This window comes from Oryctolagus cuniculus, chromosome 8 (genome assembly GCF_964237555.1).
Source record: "Oryctolagus cuniculus chromosome 8, mOryCun1.1, whole genome shotgun sequence".
In the NCBI taxonomy this organism is placed as follows: domain Eukaryota; kingdom Metazoa; phylum Chordata; class Mammalia; order Lagomorpha; family Leporidae; genus Oryctolagus; species Oryctolagus cuniculus.
The window spans coordinates 52,766,790-52,784,331 of NC_091439.1; the positions used below are offsets into that span (position 1 = coordinate 52,766,790).

The window sequence follows — 17,542 nt, forward strand, 5'->3', positions numbered from 1 at the left end:
TTTTTTTTTTTTTTTTTTTGACAGGCAGAGTGGACAGTGAGAGAGAGAGACAGAGAGAAAGGTCTTCCTTTGCCATTGGTTCACCCTCCAATGGCCGCCACGGCTGGCGCACCGCGCTGATCCAATGGCAGGAGCCAGGTGCTTCTCCTGGTCTCCCATGGGGTGCAGGGCCCAAGCACTTGGGCCATCCTCCACTGCACTCCCTGGCCACAGCAGAGAGCTGGCCTGGAAGAGGGGCAACCGAGACAGAATCCAGCGCCCCGACCGGGACTAGAACCCGGTGTGCCGGCGCCGCAAGGTGGAGGATTAGCCTAGTGAGCCGCGGCGCCGGCCCAAATATTACTTCTTAATGTGATTTTTAATGTATATATTTGAAAGGCAGAGGTAGAAAGAGAAACAAAGAGACTGACAAGACATAGAAAGCTCTCCAATTCGCTGGCTAACTTCCCAAATGCCCACAACTGCTAGGGTTGAATGAAATAAATAATAAATAGAATAAGCCCAAGATTTGAAAATAAATTACCCTGAGAATTCTTCCCTCTTCCCACAACACTCACACCCAGTTATTGCTGAGAAAACCATCATGGAGGACAGGTTGGCAAACAGACAAAGTACGTATTTCTCTGCATGCTCACCTGCTTGGGCTCTGGGCCCCTTACAAAAATGACTCTAAAGATGCATCAAAAATATCTGAACTTGTAACAAAACTTCCTCCTCATTCAGATGTCAGAAAAATAGTTTAGACAGAGAGATAACGTTCAAGGTGACTCCAAAAAGTCCACAGAAAATGGATTAAGAAATAAGTTTATTTTGATGTAAATTTTTTTGAAAGTCATGCATAATTATTTTTAAAAGATATATATTTATTTATTTGTAAGTAAGAGTTTCAGAGACAGGGGAAAGGCAGACAGAGAGACAGAGAGAGATCTTCCATCCACTGGTTCACTCTCCAGATGATCTCAATGGCCAGGGCTGAGCCCTGCCAAAGCCAGGAGCCAGGAGTCAGGAGCTTCGTCCAGGTCTCCCACAGGGTTGCAGGGGCCCAACTACTTGGACCATCTTTTGCTGCTTTCCCAGGCTCATTAGTAGGGAGCTGGATCAGAAGTGGAACAGCCAGGACTCGAACCGGCACCTATATGGGATGCTGGTGTTACAGACAAAGGTTTTTACCCGCTATGCCACTATGCCACAATGCTGCACCTCCTTTCTAATAATTATTTCATAATACTTATGACCTCTTGTATTGAGTGTTAAACTAATTAAGGTGAGTGAACTCTTAAAGATCTGTGACTTGAATTTATTCAATGTGAATCTAGGAAGAACTTGATTAAGGTCTCTAACCCTGAGCAAAGGGCTTATACTCTTTGGGGAATAATCAGAACAACACAAAAGGGGTGGGCATTTGATGTAGAAGTTAAGACTCTGGTTAGGATGCCTGCATCCCCTATCAGAGTGCCTGGGTTTGCATGCTGGCTCTGCTCCAGAACCCAGCTTTCTGCCAGTGCAGACCCTGGAAGGTAGTTGGTGATTGCTCCAGTAGTTTGGTCCCTGCCATTCACATGGGAGACCTGGATCTATTTCTTGGCTGCAGGCTTTCACTAGCCTGCCAACCCCAGCTGTTCCAGGTATTTGGGGAGTCAGAGGATGGGTGATCTTTGTCTCTCTTTTTTAAATAAATAAATCGATTTTAAAAGTTTTTTTTTAATATTTAATTATTTATTTATTCATTTGAAAGGCAGGGAAAAGGGATGTGGGGAGAGAAAGAGAGATCTTTTATCTGATGATTCACTCCCCAAAAGGCTGCAATGGCCAGGGTTAGGCCAGGACAAAGCCAGGAGTCAGGAGCTTCTTCTGGGTCTCCCATGTGGGTGCAGAGACCCAAGCACTTGAGCCATCTTCTGCTGCTTTCCCAGGCCTATTAGCAGGGAGCTTGATCAGAAGTGGAACAGCTGGGACTCAAACTGGCGCTCATATGTTTCTGGCACTGTAGACAGCGACTTAATGTGCTGCGCCACAGCATTGGCCCCAAAAGTTGTTTAAAGACAAAGGAAAAACTACATGTTAGGATTCATTGTTGTTTTATATATAACACTTGTAATTTTTAGTGGACATGAAAATCAGAAAAATGGGACTCAGAATAAAAGTCAATAAAAATATCTAGAGACATAGCTGTATTTATTGATTCCTTAGATGGGAACTTTAACAGAAGTATTATGAACTTGTGGAAGTATAAACAAGAAAACAAGGATGTAATCTGTGATACTGCAGGAGAGTAATATAAACATCAAAAACAAGCAAGCAAATTTTAGAACTAAAACTTATATTGAAAAATATAATATCAGAAATAAAAAATTATTGGTGGGGATTACAAAGCATATTGCAAAAGAAAGGATTAGTGAACCTGAAAACACTATAATAGAAATTAACGGAGAAAGGGGCTATCACTGTTGTATAGTAGGTTAAGCCTCCGCCTGTGGCGCTGGCATTCCATATGGGTGCCAGTTCGAGTCCTGGCTGTTTCACTTCTCTAGTCTAACTCCCTGCTAATATCCTGGGAAAGCAGTAGAAGATGGTCCAAGTGCATGCACCCCTGCACCCACGTGGGAGACTTGTAAGAACCTCTGGTTCCTGGCTTTGGACCAGCCTATCTCCTGCTATTATAGCCATTTGGGGAATGAACCAGCAGATGGAAGATCTCTCTCTGTAACTCTGCCTTTTGAATCAAATAAATAAATAAATCTTAAAAACAAAAGTGAATCCAGAAAGAAAAAAAATGGCACTAGCCTATGAGATAACATTAAATGGATAATAGACTTGTGTTTGAGTCCAGAAAGAGACAAGAGAGAATAAGGCAGGAAAAAAGCATCTGAAAATTGTAAGAAAATATTTACATTTAATAAAACTATCAAACCACAGATCAAAAACAAAAACAACCGCAATTCAACAAACTGTAAAAAGGAGAAATTCAAAGAATCCACATATAGGCAAGTCATTGTCAAATTGTTGAAAGCCAAAGACAAAGTAAAAATCTAAAAAGCGAAAAAAAAAAAAAGCATCTGGGAAAAGAAAAGAGACCACTGCAGGGGAACACCCAGAGAATGCTGTCTAACTTCGCAGAAGGATTGCAGCACAATGGAAAGGGGGGCATGAAAAGGTGGGAAAAAACCAAACCAGTAAACTGTCAATAGAGTTTTATGTCTGGGGAACATGTCTTTCAAAAATGAAGGTAAAATAAGGACATTTACTGATGAACACAAACGGAGAGAATTCAATGCAACAGATTTTTGTTACCAAAAATGATGAATAATGATATTTTCCATCCTACATCACCTTCCTTTCCTCATTCCCACTCTCTCCTACTTCCTTATTTTTCTTTTAATTTTTACAATGATACACTTTATTATTATTATTTTTTTAAATTTTAAAAATTTATATGAAAGGCACTGTTACAGAGACATTCCCAGAGCCATCAACCTGTGGGTACTCCACCAGGCTGGTTTAAGCCCCGGAGTCTGTGATATTTTGAGGCTTGGGGGCAACTGACTGTTCTATGTGAGTTTTCAGCCCCCTGTTAGTCCTCCCAGCCAGACTCAAAGTCAGTGGGGGACACATATTTTTGCCCCTGGTAAAATCCCTGGATCGCCTGTGTGCACAAGACCCTCCAGCCATAGCATACAACGGTACCTTCTCCCTGCCAATTGCCAGGTGCACAGACTCAAGATGCTGCATCTTGTCTGCACAAGTTGTTGGGTGTGCGCACAAGAGCTGTTGCAGCTGCTACTTATGTACAAAATGGCACCTGCCCTCTCTTAGCCAGTTGCTGGGTGCTGTTGTGGGAGGGATGGGGAGAGATATATGTGGTCCCTTTTCCTTCCACCGGGTTAACAGGTACCCTGTCTGCCTTAGGGCTCTAGGCCAGATTCATGCCGCGCTCTCCCTCCATCTATATCACCAGTGTCACAGGCTGCTGCAGTCTGATCTCACCTCGCTCTTCAAAGCTGCCACTTTCTCCAGCTCTTGGCTGCTGGATAGTGTGTTGTGTCTGTGCTCGTAGCTGCACGTCTGCACCTTCCACACAGATCCACAGTGTCCCTCTTGCTTTTGAAGAATTCCACTGCAGTTTCTCTCTAACTCTCCCCTGAGAGTGTACTTCCTCCATTTTTTTTTTATTATTATTTTCTCCTACCCTAGAGCAGCATGCCTTTCCCTATTCCACCGTCTTGGAATCTCAGCCTCATAAGCTTTGACATGCACACGCACACACATCTATGAGCATATCACCCCAGTGAAGCCTATGAAAGTTTTATGTGGCCTCATTTTCTATAGATCTCAAATTGTCTGGAGGTATTTTTCTTGTTACTGGAGCACTTCAAAGAGGGTCTGTATGCAATAAATGCTCTGATACCTTGTATGCCTGCAAGTATCTTTTCAGGCACACACTCGGATAATACTTTGGTTTTATGTGAAATTCTAGATTGAAGTTCTTCAAGTACTTTCAAAATATTACTCCATGTTCTTCTTGCAAGTCAGTTCTACCCTTGTATATTTTACATGATTATGACTAATGCTTTTTCCACAAGTAGAGTGTGAAGTTAGGGCAGGTGGAGGTCATGTTATTCTTGCTCATCATCGTACCAGAGTCCTCAGCACAGTGTCAAATAGGTAATTATTTTTTTTTTATTTTTTTTTATTTTTTGACAGGCAGAGTGGACAGTGAGAGAGAGAGAGAGACAGAGAGAAAGGTCTTCCTTTTGCCGTTGGTTCACCCTCCAATGGCCGCCGCGGCCAGCGCGCTGCGGCCGGCGCACCGCGCTGATCTGATGGCAGGAGCCAGGAGCCAGGTGCTTTTCCTGGTCTCCCATGGGGTGCAGGGCCCAAGCACCTGGGCCATCCTCCACTGCACTCCCTGGCCACAGCAGAGGGCTGGCCTGGAAGAGGGGCAACCAGGACAGAATCCGGCGCCCCGACCGGGACTAGAACCCGGTGTGCCAGCGCCGCTAGGCGGAGGATTAGCCTAGTGAGCCGCGGCGCCGGCCTCAAATAGGTAATTATTAATTACAGATGAGGTTTAGGTTGAGGCAAGACTATAAGGGTATTTGGTATAATGTTTTAGCTGGCCCTGACTGCCAGTTGGAAGTTTGTAATAGATCTGATAAATAGTGGAGTTACACAAAGTTTTAAAATAGTGTGGTGACATAATGACAGTGCTGCTCTGCTCTGGGAAGCTTCTTCCAACAGCAGTATTTCAGACACAATAGAGTACAGGACACCAACTGCAGAGCCTAGCAACAGCATGGGCTGGTACATGAAGGGCTGAGCTCATGTGCAGGGTATAGGAGTTGGAGGAGGAAGGCACATCTGAGATAGGACAGCCTATGATTTCTTCTAAACTTCAGGTCCTGATGAACAGAAATCAGGGGTTTCAGACAAACATACAGATGATTTAGAGGATGCATATGTACTGAGTTACATTTTAAATGGCTTTGGCTTGAAGTGCTGCTGGGTTTTTCATGTCAGAATGAACAGGAAGAAAGCCAAAAGGGGCCAGCGCTGTGGCTTAGTGGGTAAAGCCACTGCCTGCAGTGCCGGCATCTCATATGGGTGCTGATTTGAGTTCTGGGTTCTCCACTTCTGATCCAGCTCTCTGCTATGGCCTGGGAAAGCAGTAGAAAATAGCCCAAGTCCTTTGGCCCTTGCACCTGTGTGGCAGATCTGGAAGAAGCCCCTGGCTCCTGGCTTCGGATCAGTGTAGTCTAGCTGTTGCAGCCAACTGGGGAGTGGAACAGCAGATGGAAGACCTCTCTCTTTCTCTGCCTCTCCTTTCTCTGTGTAACTCTGACCTTCAAATAAATAAATAAATCTTAAAAAAAGCCAAAAATGTGGTTCCAGAACTCAGGTCAAAACTAGAGTTATGGTGTTCAATAGGGCTGGCCAAATATGGTTTATGGACATTCAGCCCGATGCCCATTTTTGGATGGTCCACATGCTAAGACAAGTTTTTATGTTGAAAAAAAAAAACAAAAACCAAAAGAATAATGCTTTATAATACATGAGAAATACATGAAATTTAAATCTCAGATTTATAAATAGTTTCACTGGAGCAGAGCCATGCTCACTCACTCCCTTATTGCCTACAGCTGCTTTCCTGCTACCACAGTGGAGTCTGGTAAGTTGTACCAGATACTCAATGGCCAGCAATGCATAAAATATTTACTATTTGGTCCTTTACAGAAAAGGTTTCTACTGTGAACATATATTACTGAGTTGCAAACTATTCTTACTCTTATAAGGTCATTTGGCCAGAGGGGAAAAGAAACATGGGTAACAGCAGTGTTAAAATAACAAAATGATAGGGGCCCACATTATGGTGCAGTAGGCTAAGCAGCTTCAAAGTCTCAGCTGCTCCACTTCTGTTCCAGCTCCCTGTTAATGCACCTGGGAAGGCAGTGGAGGATGTTTGTAAGTACATTCATATACTTTTTCTTAAAATTTTCTATTTTACACAAATAATTTTTTATTAAGAAATCTATTCAAGAGTTTCGGGCAAAAGCGAATGTATTTACTGTTTGAGTGAAGGACAAAATTCTAGATATATCATAAACACTGGAAAAATTCACTAGATCATATCAAGCAAAGTCTTACACAGATGAGGCTGACTACCGGGTGTGATAGAGGGTGAGAAACTAGATTGTGCTTGTTCAGTCATAGGGAGGAGCTGTGTCATCTCTGGATAAAGGGCCAGGTCTTAGCTTCAGAGGTAATACCATTCAACGTATCAGTTATCTAGGAGCTGCCTTTTGAGCACATTTATTTCCAATAGGAAAGGCCATTTGGTGCTCCAAAAAGTTCCTTGGTAAGAAAAGCAAAAGTGCTGAGTGTGGTCATGGATGGCTGTCATTACACACTATAATAACTCTTCACTATGAGGACATGATGAGTTCAACCAGAAAGCCTGAATTGGTCAATCAGTATATCCTATGCTGTGGATAAAGTGGATAACTATTGCCAAATCATGGCTTGTTGATTCTCTTATTCCATACCCCATATAGATCATTATTCTTCAGTTATGTAGCATGGCACCACTGTAGACAATAACAAAATAGTTGCAAAAGTTGGCTCCATGTTCACTCTCTGTAATGAAATCAAGGATATTTATGGTTTTTGATGGAATTAGGGGGCACTCTAACATTATCAGTAATATTTATTTTTTTAAAATGCTTTTTATAAAGATTTATTTTATTTAAAAGCCAGAATTAGAAAGAGATAGAGAGACAGAGAGAGAGATAGACAGAGAGAGAGAGAGATCTTCCATTTGTTGGTTCACTCCCCAAATGGTTGCAATGGCTGGAGCTGAGCCAATCTGAAGCCAGGAGCTAGAAGCTTCTTCCAGGTCTCCCAAGTGGATGCAGGGTCCCAAGTATTTAGGCCATCTTCATGTGCTTTCCCAAATGCATTAGCAGGGATCTGGATAGGAAGTGGAGCAGCTGGGGCTGGAACTGGTGTGCCGGTGCTTAAGCCGGTGGCTTAGCCCACTACACCACAGTGCTATCCCCATCGGTAATATTTAAGAAGTTGTCAGAAAGTGACTTTCATTAACACCCTATTTCCCCAAATCTGGGGAGTTCATCCTTTTTAGGAATTATGTTATTATATAGCCAGTTTATAATGAGTGCTTATTATATTCTGTGTAGATTCATTAACTATTTTGCCAGAAGGTGGTATTTTTTTTCTTTTAGCAAGATCAATAACATAGGTAAAGAATGCCCTATTATAAAATATACAACTTTATAGAGTTTCAGGTATACAGACTTTTTTTCAACATTTAGAATAACTTGAAATATCCTACAATGTTTTCTGTGGTAATTATGACACATAATTTTTTTTTTTACTGAGATGTAAGATGGGAGCTGGGATGGTGTAAATAGTATGTTTTCTACTTCATAAATACCAAATATGAGAGGTAAATGAGAAACAACATTAAATGTCCAGAAATATGCTGGATATATGGAATTAGATCTGTGGATAAAGGGGAGACCTTGGGAGACCCAAAGTGGGAAAGAGAGTGGAGTGGCAGCTGAAGTCAGTAAGAGAACTCCTGGTAATGAGACAGGGCTATGGGTGCCAGGGTATGTCCAGACAGAATCTGACATAGGGCTTGGCAAGGTGGTGCAGCTTCTACGTAGTAGGCACTGAAAATGGATTAGTAATGGAGGAACACTGGGATTATGCAAAGTGGAGGCCAGTGAGAGAGGCTTAAGAAACAGGAGAATGTTGCTATTAAGGACTGCGAACATTTCATAAAATTCCTTCTTCATTGGAATTCTTTCTTGCATGACTGGAATTACATAAGTATCTTTAATTGTAGGTCATAAAAAAGACTCAAAGTCCATTTGATGAGAAAATTAGCTTAAGTACATGGAGGGAAGTTTAGGACACTGGCAAACAAGACGATTGCTCAATGTGGAGGTCAGGGAGGGGAATGCAATAATCACGGTCTCTAGTTTAATTCTTAGAGCTAGTTCCTCACCTAACTAAGGTTAGGGTCTCCAAGAGGGTTAAGAAACAACTCTTGGTGGAGAGATCCCACAAGCTCACCCAGTTTCTAAAGCCTCTGTTTGTCTTTAGACAGCCTGGGGAGTAAGGCTCTGTGCTGCTCCGCCTGTGCTGCTATGGGAAGAAACAGCTCATGGACAGAGACTTGGGTGCCATTTTCAAGGAAACAGAGAGGGACATGAGGGTGATATGGGACTAGCCAAGGAGTTGGATTAGGTTCAGGAGCTGGAAACCGCACCTCCTTCACTCTGTGTTGCCATGTTCACCTACCTGTCAATCAGGAGACCCTTCCCCAAGAAGTACCTCCTCTTATCTTGGATGTGGGGGTGGTACCACATAAACACTTCCATTTTTATAAAGCTCATAAAAAGCTAGGAAGAGTGGAAGCTTGCGCTCTCCTCCTTGTGGACTCAGGATGAGTAGAGCAGGGTGTGATAATTCCCTTTCTTTGGCCCACTTTCCTGAAACAAAGCCCAATTTAATTTAGGCCAAATTTAGCCCACAACAGGGGCACTTACATGAGAAGTAAATGAAGTAACGCCGGCGCCGCAGCTCACTAGGCTAATCCTCCGCCTAGCGGCGCCGGCACACCGGGTTCTAGTCCCGGTCGGGGCGCCGGATTCTGTCCCGGTTGCCCCTCTTCCAGGCCAGCCCTCTGCTGTGGCCAGGGAGTGCAGTGGAGGATGGCCCAGGTGCTTGGGCCCTGCACCCCATGGGAGACCAGGAAAAGCACCTGGCTCCTGGCTCCTGCCACCGGATCAGCGCGGTGCGCCGGCCGCAGCACGCTGGCCGCGGCGGCCATTGGAGGGTGAACCAACGGCAAAGGAAGACCTTTCTCTCTGTCTCTCTCTCTCTCACTGTCCACTCTGCCTGTCCAAAAAAAAAAAAAAAAGTAAATGAAGTAAATGTTCTTTTTGGGCAGTAACAGTTCAGTTGGGCAGGCAAGGGATGGTCTTCTCCTGCTTCCCATGGAAGGCTGTGAGACCATCCTCTTCCTGAGGTGAATGTGGAAGCTTCCACTTCCTGTCTGGAACTCTGGACAGTGCCATCTTCATAGGTGGTCCCTTGCCCCAGGACATAGAACACTAGAGAGGGCTGTGCTGATGGTAGGAGGGAGAATGGCTTCCACTCAGTTCCAGGGCTCCAGGAAGGTACAAGGAAGTGACCGAGTCTTTTTTTTTTTATTGTTTTTTATTTGACAGGTAGAGTTAGACAGTGAGAGAGAGAGAGAGAGAGACAGAGAGAAAGGTCTTCTTTCTGTTGGTTCACCCCCCCAAATGGCCGCTATGGCCGGAACTATGCTGATCCGAAGCCAGGAGCCAGGTGCTTCCTCCTGGTCTCCACATGGGTGCAGGTGCTTAAGCACTTGGGCCATCCTACACTGCCTTCCTGGGCCACAGCAGAGAGCTGGACTGGAAGAGGAGCAGCCAGGACTAGAACCCGGTGCCCATATGGGATGCCGGCGCCTCAGGCGGAGGATTAGCCAAGTGAGCCAAGGCACCGGCCCCATGACCGAGTCTTTCTCATGCTCTTGTTAAAAGTACAATTAACTCAGGGGAGCCTGTGTGCTGTCAGGTAGAGAGGAAGGAAGCTATAATGTTACACAGATTGCCATCTTACAGGCTCAGGGGAAGAGAGATAGCCCTAGAGATGCATCTTATTTTCCTTTGGAAGAAAATCAATACTTCTTGGATAAATAATTTTATACCACTTGATGCTCATATAATTTAACATCTAACAGAATTTTGGTTTCATCCTGTACAAACACAAAACAGGTTTTATAACCAACTTTTATCTCTTGCATTTGCCATTACAATTTTCACGTTTATTTTTTATTTCTTCAGTGAGATTATAAGAATCATCTCTTATTTTGGTATTTCTTAGAGCTTGCAATGTCTGCACTGCTTTGCAGATAGTAGGTGTTGATAAGTGTTTGTGAAATGAGTGCTTCAATAGGAAAGTCAGACTTTCAAAACCTTGCCCCAAACCCAAAAAGGGTGAATCAAAAAAAAAAAAAAAAAAAAAAAAAAAAAAAAGCAAAAATCTCAGGACAATAAACAAAAGCTAGTGAAGTCACAAATTGCTTCCCAAAGGTTCTCTTCCCCATGCAAATATCTGGATAAGAAACACATGATATTTTTACTTTCACCATTATTCTGAGCAAATTTTTTAAGAGACAATAAAAAACTAATAAATTCTGTATTTCTACTCTCATAGTGTTTAAATTCTATGCAAGTTTACATGAAAGAAAGTTAGGAAAGCAGTGATAGGCATGGTGGACAGTTACCCTTGTATTTGAGCAAATCACTTGAGAGTTGAGGCAACTTAGTGACTTTCAGCTACAACATCCAGCTCCCAGGCCAGCCAAAATGTGGCAAAGGCCAACTGAGCTAGCTGCAAGGTACTTTGAGTTATCATAGAAGGCAGACTTAAAATTTAAGAAATAAGACTTTGGGCCCTGCTGTTTGGTTGGTTGGTTGGATTAAAACAGGCTTTATAGGGGTCAGCATTATGGCATAATGGGGTTAAACTGTTAGGTAGGAAGTCAGATATGAGCTTTTGTGTGTGTGACAAAGGCCTAAGGGAGACATTTAGGTCCAACATATGCATCTCACAGTCATCCCAATAACGTTTTAGGGGCAGCCCAGTATTTGCATCCTACCCTGCCCCTTCTACCCAATAACCTGTCAGGTGGGGATCCTCGCCCCTTCTGCCTGATATCTGCATTTCAAATATCCTGCTCAGGATCCTGATCCTCCAGGGGGTCCTGCCCATCCTTCTCTAACCAGGCTTCCTCTTGTCTGATAACTTCAAAGGGAAAACTCAGATAGCAGTTTTTAGTATTTACACCCATAAAGTCTTTTGCTTCAGGAGGAGATGTGAGAAGACAAAGACCCATCCCCTTAAAAACCCCTGGCCTCAACCAGACTCCGTGCTTAGTCCTCTACCTCCATGCTGAGCCACCCACCTGGCCTGGCCAGGTGTATTCCCTCCACTCAACCATGTAACCTCACTCTCCCCCAGTCTGAGCGACTAGGCACTCTCTCTCAGATTCTGTCTGGAGAGGTGCCCATCCATTCTTACGATATCCCTACCCTAATAAACCTTGCTATTTTGCTATCCACTACTCTCTCATGCCTGAATTCTTTCTTGTGCGAAGACAAGAACCCTGCCATTCACCGGTAACAAAGCCACTGGCTGCAATTTAGAATCCCATACTGGCACTGGTTCTGGCTGCTCCACTTCCAATCTAACTCCCTGCTAATGCACCTGTTACCGGAGAAACAAAGGTTCCTTGTCTTCATGCAAGAAAGAATTCAGGCGTGAGACAGAGAGCAGTGGAAAGCAGAATAGCAAGGTTTATTAGGGTAGGGACACCCGTAAGAATGATGGGCACCTCTCCAGACAGAACCTGAGAGAGAGTGCATTTAGGCTGGAGTTTTTAAGGGGATGGGTCTTGCCTTCCCGCCTTTTCTCTCTTTTCTCTCCTCCTCTCTTTCTTCTCTTCCCGAACAAAGGACTTGTTGGGTGTAAATACGAAAAATTCCTTTCTGAGTTTTTCCCACTGAAGTTGTCAGACAGGGGAAGCCTGGCTGGCCTCGCCCAGTCTTAGAGGAAGGATGGTTATCAGGCCAGGTGGAAGGGTCAGGACTCCCTGGAAGGTCATCAGACTCCCAGGAGTGCAGGTACTGGGCTGCACCTGGAAGGTTATCAGGATGACTTTGAGATGCGGGTGCTGGACCAACCGCTGTAGACGTCAATTCCTTAGGCCCTTGTCACACACACATAAGCTCATTTCTGACTTCCTACCTAACACACCTAGGAAAGCAGCAGAAGATGGCCCAAGTGCCTGGGCCCCTGCACCTGTCACTGGAGAAAAAGAGCCATGGAAGCTGTGAGGTTATTGTCTTCATGCAAAAGAAATTCAGGCATGAGACAGAGAGCAAAGTATTAAGGTTTTATTAGGAATAAGGCATCCATCAGAATGGAAGGGGTAGATAGAGAGCACCCAGTCACTCAGACTAGGGGAGATCCAGGTTACATGGTTGAATGGAGGGAATACACCTGGGCAGCCCTGGTGGGAGGCTCAGCAGAGAGCAGAGAGCTGAGCTCGCAGTCTTTGTTGGGACTCCCAGTTTTTAAGGGAGTCGCTTTACTCCCTCCCCATTCTCCTCCAGGACAAAGGATGGGGAGCCCTGGTGAAAGGTTTGTTGGGTGAAAATTAACAAATTCCTCCCCAGATTTGTTGGGCTGGGCAGAGGGGCTCCCTTAGGGCGTCTGTGAAGGTTTTATTGCCCCATGTTATCAGGTTAGGTAACCCATTTGGTTCTTAGGAGAGAGAATTCTCCTGGGAGCTTTCCTTGGGGGAAGGGCTGGGATCACCTGGGAGGTTATCAGGGTCTGAGCAGGACTTTGAAGTGCAAAATGCGGGGCTTCTGGGGCTTCCAAAGCATTTGCTGGTTTCTTCAGGCCCCTCTCACACACTTAGGCTGATTTTTAACTTCCTACCTCATATACCCACGTGGGAGACCCAGATGAAACTCCTGGCTCCTGGCTTTGGCCTGGCTCAGTCCTGGCCATTGTAGCCATTTGGGGATTGAACCAGCAGATGGAAGATCTCTCTAACTCTCCCCTCCTTGCCCCTCTCTGTAACTCTGCATTTCAAATAAATAAAATAAATCTAAAAAAAATAGGCATCTTAACCAACTTAAGGGGGTAAAAACCAGACTGCCTCAGCAGATGCCCTCCAAGGATTTCTTTTTTTTTTTTTTTTGTCAGGCAGAGTTAGACAGTAAGAGGGAGAGAGACAGAGAGAAAGGTCTTCCTTTTTCCATTGGCTCACCCCCTAAGTGGCCCACCGGGACTAAAACCCGGGGTGCAGGCGCCGCAGGCAGAGGATTAGCCTAGTGAGCTGTGGCGCCGGCTGACCTCCAAGGATTTCAGAAGGAACTGGTCTTGACCTTGGTTTGGAAATTGTTCTACTTCCTGGCTCTGTTATGGTGATAGATGAGCAATTAGGTTTGAAGCAATTGGCAGTGATAAGAAATTTACATTTCAAATAGTTACAACTGACCTATCTGTGACCTTCAGCTTATTTTCCTAATAACCAGCTATGACGCAGTTCTTGGAGTGTTTCAGGCCCCCTCAGACCAGGTATAATCTTAAGAAAACAGCTCAGCATCTGGGCTTTATTATCCTTTTTGTCATCCAGGCGTCACCAAGTTCTCCCATCTGTGATCAAGCCTGATCACTCATGCAGTTTTTATTGTAGCAAATGAAAATAGTTTGGAAATTTCCATCTTGAAGGCCAACACCGCCTGGAAAACTTTGACAAGCATTTTATCTATCAATGGAAACTCAGTTTATTAACATCCTTATTGATCATTTTTGCAGATATTTTATATTTCAGTAAACAATTATATTTTAAATAAAAGAAACCTTTTCTGCCATGCAGAAAACAAATAGAAGGTAGAGAAATATAATGCACCAAATGCATTAATTAGCATGGATTAAAAACCATATCATTTATTATTACAGTGCACATTTACTGCATACATTCTAGAAAATAAATTAAGCAAAAATGCTGAATAAAAACATATGTCCTTAGGGTGGGTGCTGTGGTGTAGTGGGTAAAGCTGCCACCTACAGTGCCGGCATCCCATATGGATACTGGTTTGAGTCCTGGGTGCTCCACTTCCAATCCAGCTCTCTGCTATAGCCTGGGAAAGCAGTGGAAAATGGCCCAAGTCCTTGGACCCCTGCACCTGCATGGGAGACCCAGAAGAAGCTCCTGGCTCCTGGCTTCAGATTGTCGCAGTTCTGACCATTGTGGCCATCTGGGGAGTGAACCAGAGGATGGAAGAACTCTTTCTCTCTTTCTTCTCTCTCTCTGCCTCTGCCTCTGTCTCTTTATAGCTCTGACTTTCAAATAAAGAAATAAATCTTTTAAAAAACACGTATGTTTGTTACCGGAGAAAGCAAGGGTTCTTGTCTTCAAGCAAGAAAGAATTCAGGCATGAGACAGAGAATAGTGGAAAGCAAAATAGCAAGGTTTATTAGGGTAAGAATGGATGGGCACCTCTCCAGACAGAACCTGAGAGAGAGTGCCCAGTCGCTCAGACTGGGGGAGAGCGAGGTTACATGGTTGAGTGGAGAGGCAGGCGGGTGGCTCAGCAGAGAGGCAGAGGGCTGAGCAGTCTGGTTGAGTCCAGGGTTTTTTTTTAAAAGGGGATCGGTCTTTCCTCCTCACCGCTGCTCCTCCTGGAACAAAGGACTTTTTGGATGTAAATACGAAAAATTCCTACCTGAGTTTTCCCCCTGAAGTTATTAGACAGGGAAGCCTGGCTGGTGTTGCCTGGCCTTAGAGGAGTCTTAGAGGAAGGATGGTTATCGGGTAGAAGGGGCAGGGCGTTTGAAGTGCAGATAGTGGGCTGCACCTGGAAGGTTATCAGGATGACTTGAGATGCAGATGCTGGACCTAGATGTCAACTCCTTAGGCCTTTGAAACACATACATAAGCTCATATCTGACTTCCTACCTAATGTGTCCACTGCCCAGAGATCACACAGTTAACATCATATTATACCTCCTGGAAAATGTATATAAAATGTACATAAAATACATGAGCGTGTAAATATAGTAAAATACATGCAAGTATATATAAATATGAGGGTAGTTTAAAAAGCTTATGGAAAGATGGAATTAAAAGATAACTTTACTTTTTTTTTATTTATTTGAAAGACAGAGTTAGAGATTGTTAGAGTTAGAGAGAGAGAGAGAGAGAGAAGGCTGCAACAGAGCTGCGCTGATCCGAATCCAGGAGCCAGGAGCATCTTTCAGGTCTCCCGTGTGCGTGCAGGGGCCCAAGGATTTGGGCCATCATCTACTGCTTTCCTAGGCCATAGCAGAGAGCTGGATCAGAAGAGGAGCAGCTGGGACTAGAACTGGCACCATATGGGATGCTGGTGCTTCAGGCCAGGGCTTTAACCTGCTGTACCACAGCGCCGGCCCCAAGACAACTTTACTTCAGTGCAAAACATTTTCGAAATCCATGCTTGATGTTTTCATATTATGCATTTCCATGAACTTTTTGAAGATTTTAACCAAAATCGAGATGTGTTTTAACCATTAGGCAATGGTGTTTTTCTTCTTTCAGAGTCAGATGAAATTGGCATTTAGAAATAGGGAAAAAAGGCACAGTGTGAGGTCTCAGGGGGCAAGACTCAGGTAGAATTCCTTTGTCCTCTGCTATGTCGCCTGGTCAGTGCATATGTTTGCTTGTTAACCACGAACAGATATGGTAGCTCCCATTTTAAAAAAATTACCAAGAGTGTATGGGAGATATTCAGATAATAATGTTTTCAAATTCTCGTGAACCAGATCTTTTAATGAGAAAAGAACAGGTGTTGCTGTGAGAAGCAGTTATCAAACCTTGCAAAGTATTATATTCCAGAGAGAGTTCCCAGCACCTGTTACTTTCCCCAGAGAAGGGTCTCTGGGTGATATGCAGGTCTACTGAGCATGCCCTGTGGATGGGCATGAGTACAAATGGAGGTTGCCAGGCTGCAGGACACATCCCTACATGTTTCATCTCCAGGGAATTTGAATTCTTCTGTAGAAGACACTTGCCTATTCTTTCCCAGTAATTTATTTATGCAATCATTTATTTCTAGCAGGATAACCTCCTGGGTATTTATTGTATACTTTATGTTCAATATTACTTTATACATTTTGCTGCTCAAATTGGTCTAGCTTTAGTTCCTGGGAGCCCTTTCAATTGGCCTTTTTTTAAAGATTTATTTATTTATTTGAAAGGCAGAGTTACAGAAAGGGAGGTAGGGTGAGCCATCTTGCATCCACAGGTTCACTCACTAAATTACCACAATGGCAGAAGATGGACAGATCTGAAACCAGGAACCAGGAGCTTCTTCTGGGTCTCCCACGTGGGTGCAGGAGCCCAAGCACTTAGGTCATCTTTCTCTGATTTCCCAGGCACATTAATAGGAAGCTGGATCAGAAGTGGAGCATCCAAGATGCAAACTAGCACCTATATGGAATGCTGGCACCGCAGGCCATGGCTTTACCTGCTACATCACTGCACTGGCCTCTCAATTGGTTCTTATATATTCCCTTTTTGTAGGGGTGTGTATGTGTATCTGTATAAATTTAGCACTTCTTTGCTCTCTGGCACCACAAGTTATTTTAGGTTCATATTGTATATTCTCTTCTTAGACCCAGAATCAGCCATTTCTCCTTATATTGGAGAACAGCGTGAGGAGCAAAAGTCTAGGTACATGTATACCGGTGGCTACTGGGATATTGTTGCTTCTATGCCCTCTCTATATGGAAGGGTTTAAGTGTATACCAAGCCCTTGTATACATACATACCTATAGTTATTTACTCATCTCTCTATATTAAACTAAGGATGAGCTCATATTGATGTCCTTTTCTCTGTATTTAAAGAAAAAATTGGGCAGCAGATGGTCTCTCACATGTGTTTCATTTCAGTTTTCTATGATTATGTGTCCAAATCTACTAAAAAAAAAATCACTGTCTTAGGTCTGTTCTCTAGAACTCCTCAGAAATCATGTTGCATTGAAAAACAATGTTCTACTGGGAACAGAGCCCTGCAGAAAACTACATGAGCAGCAAGGATCAGGAGAAACAGCTGAATCAGGCAGGTGGTGCAGCAAAGCTGCTGTTGACTAGACAGCAATGGAGATACAAAATGTGAAGTGTGGATATCCTTTGAGGATTCACTAGAACCCTGCCTTGATACGAACATTTCTGATAGTCACTGATGAAGAGGCATGCCTCATCTGGTAAGGAGAGTAATTTTAGTAGCAGTTTGTCCTACCTGATTTGATAGAGCTAAGGGGCACCACCTAGCATCAGTAAATGGCCCTAGTACAGCGCCTCTAATTTAAGGTAAGCATCAAAGTTCAGGTCATTTTGTTTCCAGCTCTTCTTGTCTTTGCAGAAACAATG

At 43.8% G+C, this 17,542-nt stretch overlaps 1 long non-coding RNA gene across 1 annotated transcript; it reads left to right on the forward strand.

Moving 5' to 3' along the window:
- Positions 1 to 3,679: 3,679 nt before the first annotated feature.
- Positions 3,680 to 7,253, forward strand: LOC138843510 (uncharacterized). The gene is made up of 2 exons (XR_011378304.1): positions 3,680 to 4,662; positions 5,045 to 7,253. It is a non-coding gene; the product is annotated as an uncharacterized lncRNA (long non-coding RNA).
- Positions 7,254 to 17,542: the final 10,289 nt, after the last annotated feature.